Source organism: Dermacentor variabilis, chromosome 9 (genome assembly GCF_050947875.1).
Source record: "Dermacentor variabilis isolate Ectoservices chromosome 9, ASM5094787v1, whole genome shotgun sequence".
NCBI classification, from domain to species: domain Eukaryota; kingdom Metazoa; phylum Arthropoda; class Arachnida; order Ixodida; family Ixodidae; genus Dermacentor; species Dermacentor variabilis.
The window spans coordinates 125,428,772-125,445,864 of NC_134576.1; the positions used below are offsets into that span (position 1 = coordinate 125,428,772).

A 17,093-nucleotide genomic window follows, 5' to 3' on the forward strand; every position below is an offset into this window, starting at 1 on the left:
TACGTGTACCTGCACGTACTAAAAACTGCGTGAGCAGTGGTAACTTGATTAGCGCGACCACACCGTGGCATTGAGCCAGAAATGTACCCGCCCCACACGCACACAACGCTAACGGCATGACCCCGGATTTCGAGAAAATAAGCATATAAAAGAACGCTGTGCTACAGCCAATGCATCCTTCCTCCAGTAGAAACGCGCAGTGGTTGTATCCCGATGTGACCATCGTGCCACTAGTCTATAAAAGCTATAGGCTTACAATGATGAAGTTTCTCGGGACTTGGGCTATTTCGGGAATATCATGGCGTTGTTACAACCGGCCGGGCTAGCGCACTGCAGTTATCATATCGTGCTTGGTCGACAACTGTTACCGTGTGAGCATCTGTTACTCTGTTAACGTGGGTGTCGTTCACCGAGCGTTAATCAACTTAGTGATCCGAAAACGATACGTTGACATCAGCGCAAATTTCGTTGTTCACGAGTGAGGGAATAAACTTTATTTCGGAGACCAAGCTGTTGATGCCAGAAGGTGGGCGGCCACCCTATTCCGGGTAGCCGTGGCCCTGTGCCGATAGCCTGGACCTGTTCACCAGCCAGCCGTAGTTGGTCCTCAGGTTTTGGGTTTGTCAGCTGTGCCTCCCGCTGGTCTTTTGTTGGTGCTTAAATAGGTGTTCGCGAAAGAAAAAAGTAAGAACAAAAAAAAAACCGGCAGCTTCGTTCGAAAGGCGAAGCACTGGCAACAATAGTAAGGTTTAGTGTCGCGTTTGAATTCCTTCCACAGTGTTCTAACCACACGCGGATGCAACATATGCGGGTGCGCCAAACCTTCTGGCACCCTTAAAAAGCTTTACCACGCCATGTAAGGTTTGTAATGACATTGCACCGGCACCCACATGCGCTGCCAGTAAAGAGTGGTGCCAGCGAAATTGCATACGTTTCAAATTGTGAGCTCTAATAGTGTTGTCCACATTTTCATAGACTGAGAAGATTTAGGATAAAAGGCATGCGCTTTGAATGAAATGCTTCAGGACATTTTTCTTTTTGCGCCGCCGTAGCTATAACATAGCTGAATATCTAAATGCATGCTCTTGTCCCCTCCGGTGCTATTGCTGCGTTCCGTTTGGTCTCCTTTTTGCGCAAAGGCCCGCTCTCGTTCACTCGCAATATCCATTAGGCAGTGCGCACTTGTACATAACATTTTAAAGCAAGGATTTTGAAGGCGAACGCCTTATATGCCCCATGAAGCGAAAAATCCGGCGTCCATGCGGCGCTAACATAAGATGGTACCAATACCCACATGGCCAAATGATGACGTCACATTCCCGGCGCTGACCCAACACCACCTAGACTAGATGGTTCTGGCTGGACTTGCTGCGGTCGAACTGCGAAATCCCACGGTGTACAGCCAGAGGCGTTGGACGGACGCAGTGGCTCACGCTCCAAAAAATCGACCTGGCCCACTCCCGAAATTGGATTGAAATAAAGTGCATTAAGGTAGATTAAGGTGGATCAAAGTGGACTAAGGTGGACCGAAGTGGATCAAGGTGGATTAAAGTGGCACGCGGTGGATTAAGGTAGAGTTTTAATCTAAGGTAATAACTTGGAGATGTAATTATGCTTTCGCATTCAAATCACGCAAGGACGTTTAAGTGATTAGAGAGTTTTAGATTAGGAAACGCAAGCCGCTTGCGTCCCTTGATTGAAAACTATCCGCTGTCAACTTTTGCCTAATCGCATCGTCCAATTTCATTAAAAGGCGTTCATGCCACCGAGAAAAGCACGTGAGATATAGTAGGTGTTATACGTGCGTATCGTCCTCGGCTCCTCGTTTTTCGTGGCCCCTGTTTCACGCTCTCGATCGCTTCGTGCGAGTCGCGTTGAAGCCCGCCGGGCGTGCCCATCAGGAACTAAACACGACAAGCATCGGCGAAGTGCAACGAAGGGAGCGTCCTGCCGTACTACGCGGTTGCTCCAGCAACTGCGAAGACAATGGAAGCAGTACAGTGGAAGAACGAGCGTCGACTCGGCCGCTCGTTCACCTTGCATGCCGAGCTTCGCTATACACTCGAATCGAGGCCGGTTAACCGCGAAGCGCGTGGCGGGCATTGTCGATTACTCTGCCGGAGTGTACGCTAAACGCGCGACGATGTTCAGGAAGAAAGAGCGTTTCTTCTTCCGACCGGTCATGATTGCCAGGCACGATCTCGCCCGCGAAGGCGTCGAGCACGGACAGACGGGGCTTACAACAGGGGCGCAGGCGCGCTCTATAGGCTGCGTTCCAATACTTGCCGTGTAGACGGCTAAATAGACAGCTCGAGCCATGTCCATCTCTGACGAAGCCGCGGCACGAAAGACAGCTTCTCAGAAGACAGCATGGAGGTAAAAAAAACGACGTAGTGGTGCTATTCCTCGAAACGGCTCGACAAGCGAACCGTTCGCTTGAACACGTGTGATTGGTCGAAACGGCTCGACAAGCGAACCGTTCACCGAGCCATTTCCATTTCTGACGAAGCCAGCACAGAAGACAGCTCCGCAGAAGCCAGCATAAAAGTGAAAAAAAAAAGACGGCGTAGAGGTGCTATTCCTCGAAACGGCTCGACAAGCGAACCCTTCGCTTGAACTCGTGTGATTGGTCAAAACGGCTCGACAAGCGAACCGTTCACCAAGCCATTTCCATTTCTGACGAAGCCAGCGCAGAAGACAGCTCCGCAGAAGCCAGCATAAAAGTGAAAAAAGAAAAGAAAGACGACGTAGTGGTGCTATTCCTCGAAACGGCTCGACAAGCGAACCCTTCGCTTGAACTCGTGTGATTGGTCGAAACGGCTCGACAAGCGAACCGTTCACCGAGCCATTTCCATTTCTGACGAAGCCAGCGCAGAAGACAGCTCCGCAGAAGCCAGCATAAAAGTGAAAAAAAAAGACGACGTAGAGGTGCTATTCCTCGAAACGGCTCGACACGCGAACCGTTCGCTTGAACTCGTGTGACTGGTCGAAACGGCTCGACAAGCGAACCGTTCACCAACCCATTTCCATTTCTGACGAAGCCAGCGCAGAAGACAGCTCCGCAGAAGCCAGCATAAAAGTGAAAAAAAAAGACGACGTAGAGGTGCTATTCCTCGAAACGGCTCGACACGCGAACCGTTCGCTTGAACTCGTGTGACTGGTCGAAACGGCTCGACAAGCGAACCGTTCACCAACCCATTTCCATTTCTGACGAAGCCAGCGCAGAAGACAGCTCCGCAGAAGGCAGCATAAAAGTGAAAAAAAAAGAAAGACGACGTAGAGGTGCTATTCCTCGAAACGGCTCGACAAGCGAACTGTTCGCTTGCTCAAGTGTGATTGGTCAGAATGGCGCTTTCGCTGGAGATAGCGCAATTATGACCAATCGCGCGGGAGCAAGCGAGCGGTTCACTTTCTGAATAACCGTTGCAAGACCGCACCACAGCCTACACTGCCGTCCAGACAAGGTGGCGACTGAGCAGAAGTAATGCTCGGAAACTTGACGGGAAGGCCGCACCTGAGCACGAGAAGACGTAGTCGCGTTCTTTTGATGCGCCTAACGCCAAGCTAAGTTTAATTTTTCAAAGGTTCCCGCACGAAAAAAAAATTAAGATACAGCGGTAACGCCTGTTTTTCTTCTCTTTTTCTCGTTGACACGAGCTGACGTAATCTCGAAGAACCGTCTTCCAGATGCATTCCATTGTACTTGAGCTCGAAGTTGTCTTCTTAGCTGCGAGTCAACGTCGACATGTCTCCAATGCTGCTCAGAAGTGAAACGCATTCTATATAATCTATCTGCAGAGCTGCCGTTGTCTTACGTCGGTTTATGGCAGGCATCTCTGGAACAAAGAAGCTTCAGAGGAAGAGGGCAGGCGTTCACGGTGTGCCCCGCTTCCCTCAATCCCCCTCCCCAACCCGCACCCCCCTGGCTACGCACTCCTGTGTCCCAGGGGTTCACGTATAGTACACATATACCAACGAGAGTGGACGGGAGGTGACAGGTGACAGGTGACTTTGCTCAACTGTAGTAGGGCATCGCGCGCGAGTAACACGGCAGACGTGTGGGTTCGCTTTCCACGGTTGGCAACACTCGCATTCTCCTTCTTACTATTTCTAGGTTTTAATTAAACATAGCAGTTAATGGTCTCCCCTATATGCCCCTATGGTTTTATTGCCTGTTACTTTGTATATGGATGTGACTGACCGAAAATCTAGCCCATTGGTTCATGTTATCCTTCTCACAGTTGCCAGCCTTGATCGCCAGGCTAAACCTGCCTCTTGCTACAACTCATCACCACGACCACGACCACCACCTCCTTCTCACTCGTCACCTCCATACGTAGTTCTTCTTCCTGTGCTTTGCGGACTATACAGCGTATACTGCACTGTACTAACAAGCTTAAAAGCATAAAACATTAGGCCGAGCTAGATCGAGAGATTAGGCTTCTGTAATAAAGAATTCGTCACTCGAAGCGAGAACATAGTTTTCGTAAGCGAGAAAAAATGGTGGAAACTGGAAGCGCTGAGATGGCGCTTGTCTGTTGTAGATTATGGTCCACTTTCATTTTTTTTCCTCCTAGTGATAAACCTTTTATCGCGAAATAGACAAAATAAAATAGCCTTTTGATAGAATGCTTCGTAAGTTTCGACTAACTTGTAGCTTCTATTCAGCGGGCCCCCTTTAAAGGTACACTAAAGAGAAAAATTATTTCTTCTGCATCAGTAAATTAGAGTGGTGTTTTTGGTGTTGTAGAAACCACACCAAAAACACCACTCTTACCACCATAAGACGCTTGGTAAGCCAGAAAAAGCACAAGAACGAAAGACGTGTGGCGACGCCTCCTTGAAGTTCTCGCACCTGCTCGTTGTGACGTCATGGATTTTGATGACATCTTCTAGGGCCTGCTTAGTTATATTGCGGTACAGATTGACTACATTGTGTTCTTAAGGAACCAAATATTAAACATGGCAAGTTTCGGGAACCTTTACTGAGCCAACGCGGTACAAATGCGAAAATATACTTTGGAATCCCTGACGTCACGCTGACGTACCGGCATTGGCGTTTCGGCGCGAAATTCAAATCTAGATACTTTTCTCATCTAATAGTCAAAATATTATTTTGAAATGACTGCCTGCATGGTTCCCGAACAACGCTTCATTAGTCGAAACTGATTTATTGTTTCGCTTTAGTGTCCCTTTAAGTATCATCCGTCGTGATTCAATGAATTCTTCACTCTCCACGCCGCGTACACAAAGTAGTAAAGCAATACGCGAAGCAGCACAGACTGCCGGCACCGCCCAGAGCCACCCTCGCGTCTCCTCGCCTCGTGGCGGCTCACTTTCGACTGTGACCCCCCGGCGACCGCCCGCGTAGCGTCGTCCAAACGGGAGCACGTCGAAGCGGGGCGGGCCCCGATGCCAACCACCACCCGCCGTAGCAGAACTGGCCCGGAAGCTCCACCGCGGATGCTGCTGCTGTTCGGAATCCGCCCCTCCAAATGACCTACTGCGCATGCGCAATGCCTCCCGGTGTTCTTTTCCCTTCTCACGGGACGCGTGCTTTGTTCGCGGAGTGACGCTTATTGGGTTTCTCCCTCTCTCAATACACGAGTGCTTGCATGGTAGGCATTTTTGTTCGTGCGCTATCGGCACGGCGTGAGAATGGTGTCCCCCCCCCCTCCAAAAAAAATAATAATAAATAAACGGGGGCTAGTTGGTGCGCTTCTGGCCGAGTCGAGACCTGCGCCCGGCATTAAATCGGCCCCGTACGTGTTGTGCCTTTGTCTTCGGTCGTGCACTACCGCTGCTCATCGTTTCTCGTAGCGGGACCGCGCGCGCGGGACTTCGTAATGTAGTGCTGAAAAAAAAAAAAAAAGAACCTGCTCCGCCGTCGACTGCGAATGTAATTGTTCTGCCTCGGCGCATCCCAGCTTGCGAATGATTTTCGAGGAGTAGGTTAGGGCGGTCCAAAGTGTGCGCCCGTCCAAATTATTCGGGCGGGAACTAAAGCGCATGCTCGAAGGTAAGGGCCCATAGCAAACGACACGCTGCGCAACCTGTACTCGTTTTGAGAAGCCAACTAGCCGGCGCATTCACGTTTAATAGAGTCCAAGCGATGACTGGGTCGCTGCATCATCATAGAGTTAATGTACAAATAGTTTGAACAACTCATATAAATCTTGTGCTATAGTTACTAATGGCAACTTTGGCTGCTGCAATCTTTTGAGGTACCATGGAAATTGTGGTTATTTTTACGGATTTGTCTCATCTCCGTGCTTGAGGCCTCAGACGTTCGGTGGCCATGTTTACCAGGCTTTATGTGCCGTTACTGGCCTAATTTAACAAACTGAGGACCGCGCAACGAGCGATGGAACGAAGAACGCTAGGCGTAACCTTAAGAGACGGGTAGAGAGCGGTGCGAATCAGAGAGAGTGAACGGGGGTAGCCGATATAGCTGACATTAGGAGGGCAAAAAATGGAGCTTGGCAAGCCATGTGACGCCTGAACCAAATAGCCGGTGGACCACTATGTGTCACAGTATGGGTGCCATGGTGAGAGAAGCGCCGTCGAGGACGGCAGAAAATTAGGTGGGGTGATGAAATTAGGAAATTTGCAGGCGCAAGTTGGAATCGGCTAGCGCAAGACAGGGGTAACTGGAGATCGCTGGGAAATGCCTTCGTCCTGCAGTGGACATAAAAAAAAATAGGATGATAATGAAGATGAATGACGATTGGCCTAATTTCGAGGCAATCTTACTTTTCCAAACGCAGAAGCCGGTAAGAGTCCGCGCGCATGCTCAGTCATTGCACACCGTTGTACACGTAACGCTATGTTTAGTTGAGTATGATCCATTTGCAAAGCCTCAAAGTCGTTTGATGGCAGGAACACGAAGCTTATGCAACTCAGTGCAGCAACCCACATTCCCATGTCGGCTGAAACACCGTGCTTGCAGATCCCATACCCACTAGCGCCAGAGTTCCTCCTGCTATTATGTAAAGCTGTACGTTTATAGATTTTGGCGCCACAAAACAATACAGATCTATACTGTGCAGAGACGCAGTAGTTGTAAGGAGGAGGAGTGGGGACAGAAGGTGGAGCGTCGGATTAATTTGACGTTGTGTGGTTCGTTTCACGGGCCCCTAAAGCAGTGTACACGAACGTTTTCTACCCTGCCACCGTTGGAAAGCGGCTACCGCGGTTACGAATCCAAACGGCGACCCAGCTGCACAGCAGCGTAGCGTCATAGCCATTGTGATGGGTATAGATAAAACATACCGCGGACAGTTACTACGCGCCTCGCAATGTTTAAATCGAAGCAAGCCAGATGATCACCGGAAGAAGGAGACGAAGTGAGGAACAGTGGTCGATCAAATGATATGTCTATGGACTACATGAACATCGCACGAGATTAATGCGTGCGTCCCGCGCACCATGACAACGCAATATCATTATTTTTTTTTTCTTCGCCGGAGTCAGATCAGTCGTCATGACATCCACTGCCGCCGCCGTACTATATGGCCGTCATCAGCGCCTCAATTCACCATCATCATAATAATCATCATTATCGTAGTCGTCGTCGTCGTGATTTGCAATTGCACGGTGACGTCGCACACGTGCTCGCGGCAGACACACACACACACACACAATTGCTCGCCCTGCGCAAATATGTTGGCCCCTTCAGCAACGCTTTATGCAGAACTCCAAACGATGCTGGATTAGCCGGGTACCTGCAAAAGGCTTCGCGTAACATCAATTCGTATATACAGTGTCTTGGAATCAGTATACAGTGTCTTGGCCTACAAAGTATTTACTAAGGTAATCGCAAGTAGAATCAGGAACACCTTAGAGTTCTGTGAACCAAAGGACCAGGCAGGATTCCGTATAAAGGCTACTCAACAATAGACCACATTCACACTATGAATCAGGTGATAGAGAAATATGCGGAATATAAGCAACCCTTATATATATAGCTTTCATTGATTACGAGAAAGCATTTGATTCTATCGAAACCTCAGCCGTCATGGAGGCATTACGGGAATCAGGGTGTAGACGAGCCGTATGTAAAAATACTAGAAGATATCTATAGCGGCTCCACAGCCACCGTAGTCCTCCATAAAGAAAGCAACAAAATCCCAATAAAGAAAGGCGTCAGGCAGGGAGATGCGATCTCTCCAATGCTATTCACAGCATGTTTACAGGACGTATTCAGAGACTTAGATTGGGAAGAATTGGGGATAAGAGTTAATGGAGAATACCTTAGTAACTTGCGATTCGCTGATGATATTGCCTTGCTTTGTAACTCAGGGGACCAATTGCAATGCATGCTCACTGACCTGGAGAGGCAAAGCAGAAGAGTGGCTTTAAAAATTAATCTGCAGAAAACTAAAGTAATGTTTAACAGTCTCGGAAGAGAACAGCAGTTTACGATAGGTGGCGAGGCACTGGAAGTGGTAAGAGAATACATCTACTTAGGGCAGGTAGTGACCGCGGATCCGGATCATGAGACGAAAATAATCAGAAGAATAAGAATGGGCTGGGGTGCGTTTGGCAGGCATTCTCAGATAATGAACAGCAGTTTGCCATTATCCCTCAAGAGAAAAGTGCATAATAGCTGTGTCTTACCAGTACTCAACTACGGGGCAGAAACCTGGAAACCTACTTAAATTGAGGACGACGCAACGAGCTATGGAAAGAAGAATGATGGGCGTAACGTTAAGGGATAAGAAAAGAGCAGATTGGGTGACGGAACAAACGCGAGTTAATAACATCTTAGCTGAAATCAAGAAAAAGAAATGGGGGGGGGGGGGGTCATGGGCAGGACATGTAAGGCAGAGGTGAAGATAACCGATGGTCATCAAGGGTTGCGGACTGGATTCCAAGGGAAGGGAAGCGTAGCAGGGGGCGGCAGAAAGTTAGGTGGGCGGATGAGATTACGAAGTTTGCAGGGACAACATGGCCGCAATTAGTACGTGACCGGGGTAGTTGGAGAAGTATGGGAGAGGCCTTTGCCCTGCAGTGGGCGTAACCAGACTGCTGCTGATGATGATGTCTTGCAATCGCACTTGAGCTGTGCTGCTTCTTTAGGGTTCAAAAAGAAACGCGAGAGTTGGCTGGATTCATTAGGCGGCAGTCACATTGAACGAATTCCCGGGATATTTTCTGTGTATGTGCGGCGTATTTTGGGCGTATTTTCGGCGTACCGCTCCCATTGCACTGCGAGAAAAGTGCGCTTTAATTAATGATAGCCGAGAAGCCACCGTGAAGGTACGACAATAAGCTGGTAGAATAGCTTAACTGCTGTCCACCACAGAACGCGTTTCTTTTATTTTTTTATTATTAAGTTACGGTTTACGTTAAACGCTGAGCTATGAAGGTGATAAACCGACCGACTGTGGCACTCCGCACAGCGGGAAGGCAAAGAAAGAAAAGGTTAATCAAACCCTGGGCTTTAATTGCGTGCCAAAAACGATCTGATTGTGAGGCACCGCCGTATAGTGGGATACTCCGGAATAATTGCGACCACACGGGGTTCTTTCAACGCGCACCGAAATCTAAGTGCATGAGCATTCTCGCTGGGGTCGAACCCGCGACCTCGAGTTGAGCAGCACAACGCCATATTTAGCCACTGGGCTACCGCGTCGAGCGTTTAGGCAAAGAAAGGTTCGTTTTTATAACGAAATGAATCAAATGGCACCTAACTTTTCAACATCTCTACTCAAGGGCATCAGCGATGTTTAATATCAGGGTCGTCGTAACCTCGTACTGTTCACTGTAACATAATTTACACCTTTAAGAGTGAAACAGGGTGTAAATTAGGCCATAACTCACACCCTTACACCTGTTTTCGGTGTAACAGTGTGAGTTAGAGACCTATTTACACCCATATCCACATTTAAGCGTGCGAACAATTTTTTTTTTTTTTTTGCTCTTGCGCGCGAGCGCGCGCGCGCGTGTGTGTGCGTGTGTGTAAGGGTGCGAATCATACATCAATATGCATCCTTATTCACTTTTACGCGCGGGTAAATTTTCGTTTCACAGCGAATTCTGTGGTACACGAGTATAAGGCGCGTCAGCCGAAACGAGCTTACTTGGACGAGGGCACGCAATGCACCGATACCGGCGCGCTCGCGTGTGGAAGGAAGCGCACGCCGCGCCACCGTTCCCATGGAACGTCGTCGCTGTCTCCGCCGGGGGTCCGCGCTGGCCGGGTGACGTCGTTCCTCGGCGTCGTCGCGGTACCACCCCCAACCCGCGCACCCCCCTTTCCCACACCGCGTAGGTTCAAGAACGCGCCCCTCCAGGTTTACGCCGCTCGGCGCTCTAAATGCGGAAACGAGTGCACGAAGGGTCAACAAACAGCCGACAAGCGGCGACTGTTTCGTGCACGCACTGAATACGCGTGTACCACCGACGGCGCGACCCGCGACGAACCGTGATGCCTAGGGAACGACATCTGGCGGCGGGAGGAAAAAAAAAAGAAAATGAGCGGGCACTGTTGACTGATGACGACGGTTACGACAGGAAGGAACGAACGAAGTCGCTGCTGCTGGCCTCGGTGATGTCAACGGCTACGACGACCCAGTGCGTGCGTAGCGCACGCCTGCAGCTTCTGCGTTCGCGTGAGCAATTGGCGTCGTTCGGCGGTCGCCGGGACACGTCGTTTTATTTGTACAAAAAAAAAAAAAAAAAGGGCAAGAAAGAAGAAGACGAAGAAGAAGAAAGACAACTCAAATTATTGAGCTGGTCTTTTCCTTGATTGAAGCGACGCCAATTTCCTACTTCGGACGCACTACAGCGCCCCCTGTAACAGATTGTGATTGATTGGATTCAGAATTGAGGCATATAGTCGGTGCAAAACCGGGTCTCGCGAGCGCTCCTCATTTTTGTGTTTCGGTGTCACGTCGAGGCGACTCGCATGCGCGAACAAAAATAAACATATAGATAAAGTTCGCAACGAAAGGTTGCCTAGTGTTTCCTCAACATCAACTTAACTAAATAGAATGCTCGCTGGCGTTAGTACTGTCGCACGAACGTAAATATTAGCCACAAAACGATCCAAAAAAGTGCTTACAGCAGGTGATTGCTGCATCTTGACGAATGAAAACTGCCCTGCACTGAAAATGTAAATTGGCTTTTAATGCCCGGCAGCTTGGCTGTTACGCGAGAGAAGGAGAGAATATATGTTGAGTGTCATTGTACATCACAAAACCGTCGTTCTTGAGATTATGTGATGGCTTCTTAATCTCGAAGTAAAGACGTTCAGAGCTGGAGGCATCTCTGGACGTTCCTGTTCCATCTTTTTCTTCCGTTATTTTTAAATTTCGTGTGCAGGCACTTACAAAGTGCTCTGTGCTGCCTGTAGTTTTGTACACTTTATTCGTTCGCGCGCATCTTTGGCCTTCACACGTCGACGTACGTGTAAATGTATGCAAGAACCATAAGTCAACGTGTTGCGAACTTGCGGTAAGCTAGCAGCGCGCAGGATACATTCGGATCAGCACCGAAAATTTGAAGCAACGGAGGCCACGCTGCAGAAGTAACGCTTGATAAATTACGAAAGATGGCGGTCTGCCAACGAACTAACAGCGCTCAGGGGAACCGTACGCGGCAGTATCTGAAGGCGCAAGCGAACGGCCACTCTTCTTGCTCGAGGAACTTCCCCCTGCGCTCTTAACTACCAATTGTTTCCAGTCCGCGCTGCTGACTATAAGCATCGTATATAGACGAACGGATTGCGCAGCCGATACGGTCAGATACCGGTTAGCATTGGACGCACGCCGCTTGAGGAGAATGCAGGAAGTGGGGGCTAACCAGGGGAGACGCGCCGCAAAACAATCGCGGACGCGCCGGAACAAACAATGGCCTCCGAGATCACGACGCGCTCGCGGGCTTCCGCGCAGCAGCAAATCTTGGAGGCTATGCACGAGCAAGTATACACGCGAGCACAAGGCGTGCGCCGAGTCGCTCGCGCGCCGAGTAGTTCTGGAGAGCAGGTCACACCCACGACCGCGGCGAGTGAAAAACGAAAAAAAAAAAAAAGGAATGAAAAAATACATTTGCGGAGGCTTTGCGAGGAAGTGGGAGCCGTTGACGGTAAGCCGCAATTAAATGAGTTCATTGGTATTCGTGAGCGCCTGGAGTAGCAGCCGCTGCCGGAGCTATTTCCGTGCGACGCCTACGCCACCATTTCTTTCTTTCTTTCTTTTTCTTTTTGAGATGAGGCGTGGTGGATTTAACGGTAACAACGCCCTAAGGAAAGAACAGGCGAGGTTGTTCGAAATGAGCAGAGTTTACTTAAGTACACGAGGGCACTCTACGCAACCTTGCAACGACGGCTCCTCTGTAACACGAAGCGCGCTTCGCGGCTAGGACAGCGGCAGAAGACCAGTGAGGGTTCAAGGCCGTCTGCAAAGCGCTCTTTAAAAAAAGATGAACTGAACGGTGGGTAATTTAAAGCAGGCGCCTCGGTTCTCTCCAGAGCGATATATTACACAGCAGGAAGTAACGGGCGTGCTGTAATGAGTGTGGACGGGAGAGGAAGGGTTAAGGCTTTCAATGGCTTTTGGCTTTGAGGCTCGCTCTTTCGTAAATGCGTGCAGGCTTGTGAAAGTTGTGCCGGCATTGACGAGCCGTGCAATCCTACGCTGGAAACGATCGTGGTCAGACGTCCGTAGCACTGTCGTCCAGCCGGCTAGCTATTGTAATTGGTCCGATCGTGCAGCCGCCAGCCAATCACATAGTGATGACGCATGCCAATGGCTTTGCATGGGAAAGCTTCTTTAGAGTATGTTCCAGGAGGGCCCGCTCTGCGTATGCTCCGGCTAACTAGCTGTCGCTATAGCAACAGAGACGCACCTCTTCTACTACATTATTTTTCTTTTTTGCTTTCAGCAGCACATGTACTTTTTTTTCTTTTCTCTCTCTTTCTCTCCCTTTCTCTCCCTATTTGTGCTTCACCGCAATGTCTGGCTCGGAAGGTTCGTGGCAAGGGCAGGGACCTATGAATAATGACACGTTGTTACGGTGAATATTTCTTTATCTAACATACAGATTTGGAGGTTATACGTAATTTCGAATTCGTGGTTGGGCAGAAGATACGAGGGCCGGGAACTTCTGGAGCATATCGTAAAAGAAAGACCCCTCCCGTTTTGCATTCAGCGTAAGCCACCTTGAAAAATGCAAGAGAACAGACAAGGCAGAAGGAGAACACCGCGCAAGGCGCCTTGCCCTGTGTTTCCGTTTGTGATCGTCCGTTATTTCACGTCGCACAAGACGCACACATGACTGCAGGCAGCTCGAAGCAAACGGAGAACGCAAGAAACAGACGATAGGAGGGCCAACTTTCATAACTACAGGCAGCTCGAAGCAGACGGAGAACGCAAGGAACAGACGATAGCAGGGCCAATTTTCATGACCACAGGCAGCTCGACGCAGACGGAGAACGCAAGTGACAGACGACTACAAGCAGCGCCAAGCAACAGGCAGCGCAAAACAGACCTCACAAAACACAGCTAAGCAAGAAAGAACTTTGCCCACAGCAGGCCCTGATTAGTCGATGCCCCGTCTATATAGTATTCGAAGCGCTGCACCGATCTTTTCGGGTGAGAAACGTTCGGGCCGCTTCCGAAACGGCCCAAGGTCAGGGATAGTATACGCCGAAAGTGAGTCGTGACCGGCGGGTCTTTCAAACCGGAGGGCGAAAACAAGTCTAAGCGAGGCTGTAGTGCAGAAGAAGCGGAGGAGATCTGCACGCGTCCCGCCGAACCTTTTAGCGAGCTGCCGCCGGGCGCGGTTGCATAGGCAATGAGGCAAGCAACGCTGAGCCTGAAATGTTGCGCCGCCGCGAACGCGTGCGTGCGACCGCGTGGCTTGTTCGTGCGCGAAAGAAACGGCCGAGACGAACAGGCGGCGGTGCCTTGAAAGAGAGAAGGAATGAAAGAAAGAACGAAAGAAAGAAATGAGGGGGGAGCTCATTTCGGCGGAGAGAGAGGGGCCCAACGCCTGTGAAGCTGCTTCGGCGGGATGAGCTTGTGCTTCGCGTGAATACGGCGGTGTACGTTGTACCGTTTTCGCGCGAATACAACGCGATTCTCGAAGATGTCGCACGAGCGGCGTTATTATGACCTTTCCATCTCAGTGCCAAGCGTCAGCAGCAGCAGCAGTAGTAGTAGTACTAGCTGTAGCAGTAATAGCAGTAGTAGTAGTAGTACTTGGAAGCAGCAGTAGTTGCAGTAGTACCTGTTGTTGACGAAATGCGAAGCAAGTGAGAAATGGGAAGACGGGAATCTGTCTCTAATGCATTTGTCTCTGAATGCCCCACTTCTATGGGGAGGAGTAGGGCGGCGGGGGGGGGGGGGGGGGTGAGTCACGTGTGCACAGAAACGTGAAAACATTAGAGAAACGAATATAAAGAGAGAGTTCTTTTCATGCGGCTCCATGCCTGCGCCGCTCAATGCATTCACGGGTAGAAAAGTTCGTTTTGAGAAATTCACCGTCAAAACGCATCAGTCTTTGTAAAAATCTTTGAATCCATACCCCGAGTGAAAAAAGTAATCGGCCACGGTACTTTGTCTGAAGGCACTCCTGCAGTGCTGCCGACGCTTCAAAGGTAGTTTAAAACTGCGCGAAAAACGAGGACAGCGAAAGAAACACACAACACACCACGAGCGCAGTTTTAACCTACCTTCAAGTATGAATCAAAGCCGCCGTGGGTTTGGTTCATACTTGAACAGTGGCTATGGTGTTGGGCTGCTGAGCACGGGGTCGCGGGATCGAATCCCGGCCGCGGCGGCCGCATTGCGATGGGGGCGAAATGCGAGAGCACCCGTGTACTTAGATTTAGGTGCACGTTAAAGAACCGCAGGTGGTCAAAATTTCCGGAGTCCTCCAGTACGGCGTGCCTCACAATCGGAAAGTGGTTTTGGCACGTAAAACGCCATAATTAAAAAAAAAAACAAGTGTGAACCAGCCAGCCCTCAAGAACGTCCTACCAAAGACGCTTCAAAGCACAGGAAAGTGAGCATCGCTGTTTTCCATCGATCTCTGCAGCTTCTTTAAGGCAACGAAAGTTAAACCTTTGTACGCGACTCGAAGAAACGGTCCACTCGCACCGATTACGAAAGAATGGACCGATTTTTTTGCGTCGCCTCCGAGATTGCAGCGGCGCACCTTGCTCGGAGGCCACGAATATTACGGCGAGATTCAGCGCGCCACCGCTGCCGCAATGCATGCCGGTAGTAGCAGTCTGTAGCGGCCTGAAGGGCAACTATGGTAGCATGCATGCAAACTAGTTTAAGCCTCCTCCAGGTCCAAAGGCAGGGAGGTTTAAGTTGAGAATGAAGTAATATTGTAATACGAGTAGGGGTTGAAGAGGCGAAACCCCTGACATTCCCCCGTAAGATTTCCTGAAAAAAAAAAAAAAAAAAAAACCCTTCAATGGCCTTTCCCTCTGCGTTCCCTTCAACGTTGTTTCGAACAATTTCAAAGATAGCAATTTTGTTTTTGCAATTATATTCCGAACTTTGAATTCACATTACCTTTCAACTTGACTTGCAATGACGCTTTTGTCATAATTGCATGGGTCCAGTACTAGCAGTTCTGTAAGGACCCAGGCGTATTGCGACGATGTTTTTTGTAAAGATGGAAATAAACTGGTAATAAATAAATAAATAAATAAATAAATAAATAAACCAAAGGTCAGCGCGAAAGCGGTGAAGACTGCTGCCATCTCGGCGCAGGCAATGCAACTGCGCATGCGCCTTGAACGTGGTGAAATCGGTGTACTGAAAAAAAAAAAAAGAAACGTTACATGCGCAGTGCGTCGGGCGTCTCTCTGGCGCTGCCGCTATCTGTGCAACAGCTGCTGCATGCACCCAATGCTGAAGGATTGTTTGCGCAACAACCGCCAGCAACGGTCACGGAAGCCGCGTGTACGGCGAATTTCGCAACGCGGAGTAAAGGTCGCATTGGCGAACGAAGGTTATAGCGCTCTCGGGCCCGATCGCACTTTACACCGTCTCCTCGTCTACCGTCCGTGTCGGATCACGCGTCACGATTCCGCGGGCGCCATATGTACATTCGACGATTCGTCGCGCTCCGCGTATTCATGCAATCACGATCGATGGCGAAGAGTGGGAATCCAAGGTTCGCGCGGTCTCATTCGCGAGTGAAAAAGCTCGCCCTTCGGTTCGTTTGCTCGTGTTTGGCGTTTGAAACTAGTTTAGTTCGGCTGTAGCGTCGTGGGCGTAACAACGCCTTCGTATGGCCCATTTCGTTGTCCCTCTTTCCAGCAATGTACTTCTTCTCTCTCGCTTTTTTTTTAAATTGTCGGCATCTGCATAACCTTCTGTACTTCTTAGCTTCAGCCCTTTGTGGATGGAGAAGTGCAGAACTCTACATGAACGAGTATCACCTACAGGAAACACAGCAGAAAAAAACAAAACTTTTTTGCTTAGCTTTGGTATTGAGTACGTAGCTTCTGGCCAGATCTCATCGGCCAACACTGAATGACAGGCAGCAAGCGTCATTCGTTTGATAGAGGAGGAACACAGGCCGATGAAGAACTCTCGCACGTGACTCGTCGCTTTCTTTTGAAACCACGCTCAGAGGACGGACTAATCCTTGATCCCAGGCTGCAGCGGTATCACACGCGTAATGTGAAGCAAACGCAATGCATACCTGTGTTTCGCATTCGAAGAAAACTGCCTGTACAAATTCCAAACATAGCCAGGCACAGGTGGGGCTTGGGGTGAAGCCCATTTCCGGGGTTCTGCCTGGTGTTACCCGCCTATTGCTGAAAAATTTTCCGCAAGATTTTTCTGTCTATTCGCTGAATGTGCTTGTTCTTGGTGTATATTGCGAATTTAAAGTAAAGAAAATATATAAGTTATGTGCGTATTCGCGAGTTCCCTCCATTAAAGGTTAAAGTATAAATATCAAAGGGCTTTAAGAGGAAGCTTTAGCTCGGGGCCAACTTGCCGCGCTTGCCAGTGTTTTTTATAAGGCTTTAGAGGTTTTGGGCCTTCACGTTCAGCTCAGAAAGGCAAAAAAAAAAGAAAAGATCCCGATGTCGTCAGGATATCACGCCAGTGTTATCT

General features: G+C 49.5%; 1 protein-coding gene across 1 annotated transcript in view; it reads right to left on the bottom strand.

Moving 5' to 3' along the window:
• LOC142557430 (uncharacterized) overlaps positions 1-17,093 on the bottom strand; it is a 156,728-nt gene that overhangs the window by 91,135 nt on the left and 48,500 nt on the right. The gene's annotated exons all lie outside the window — the stretch shown is intronic.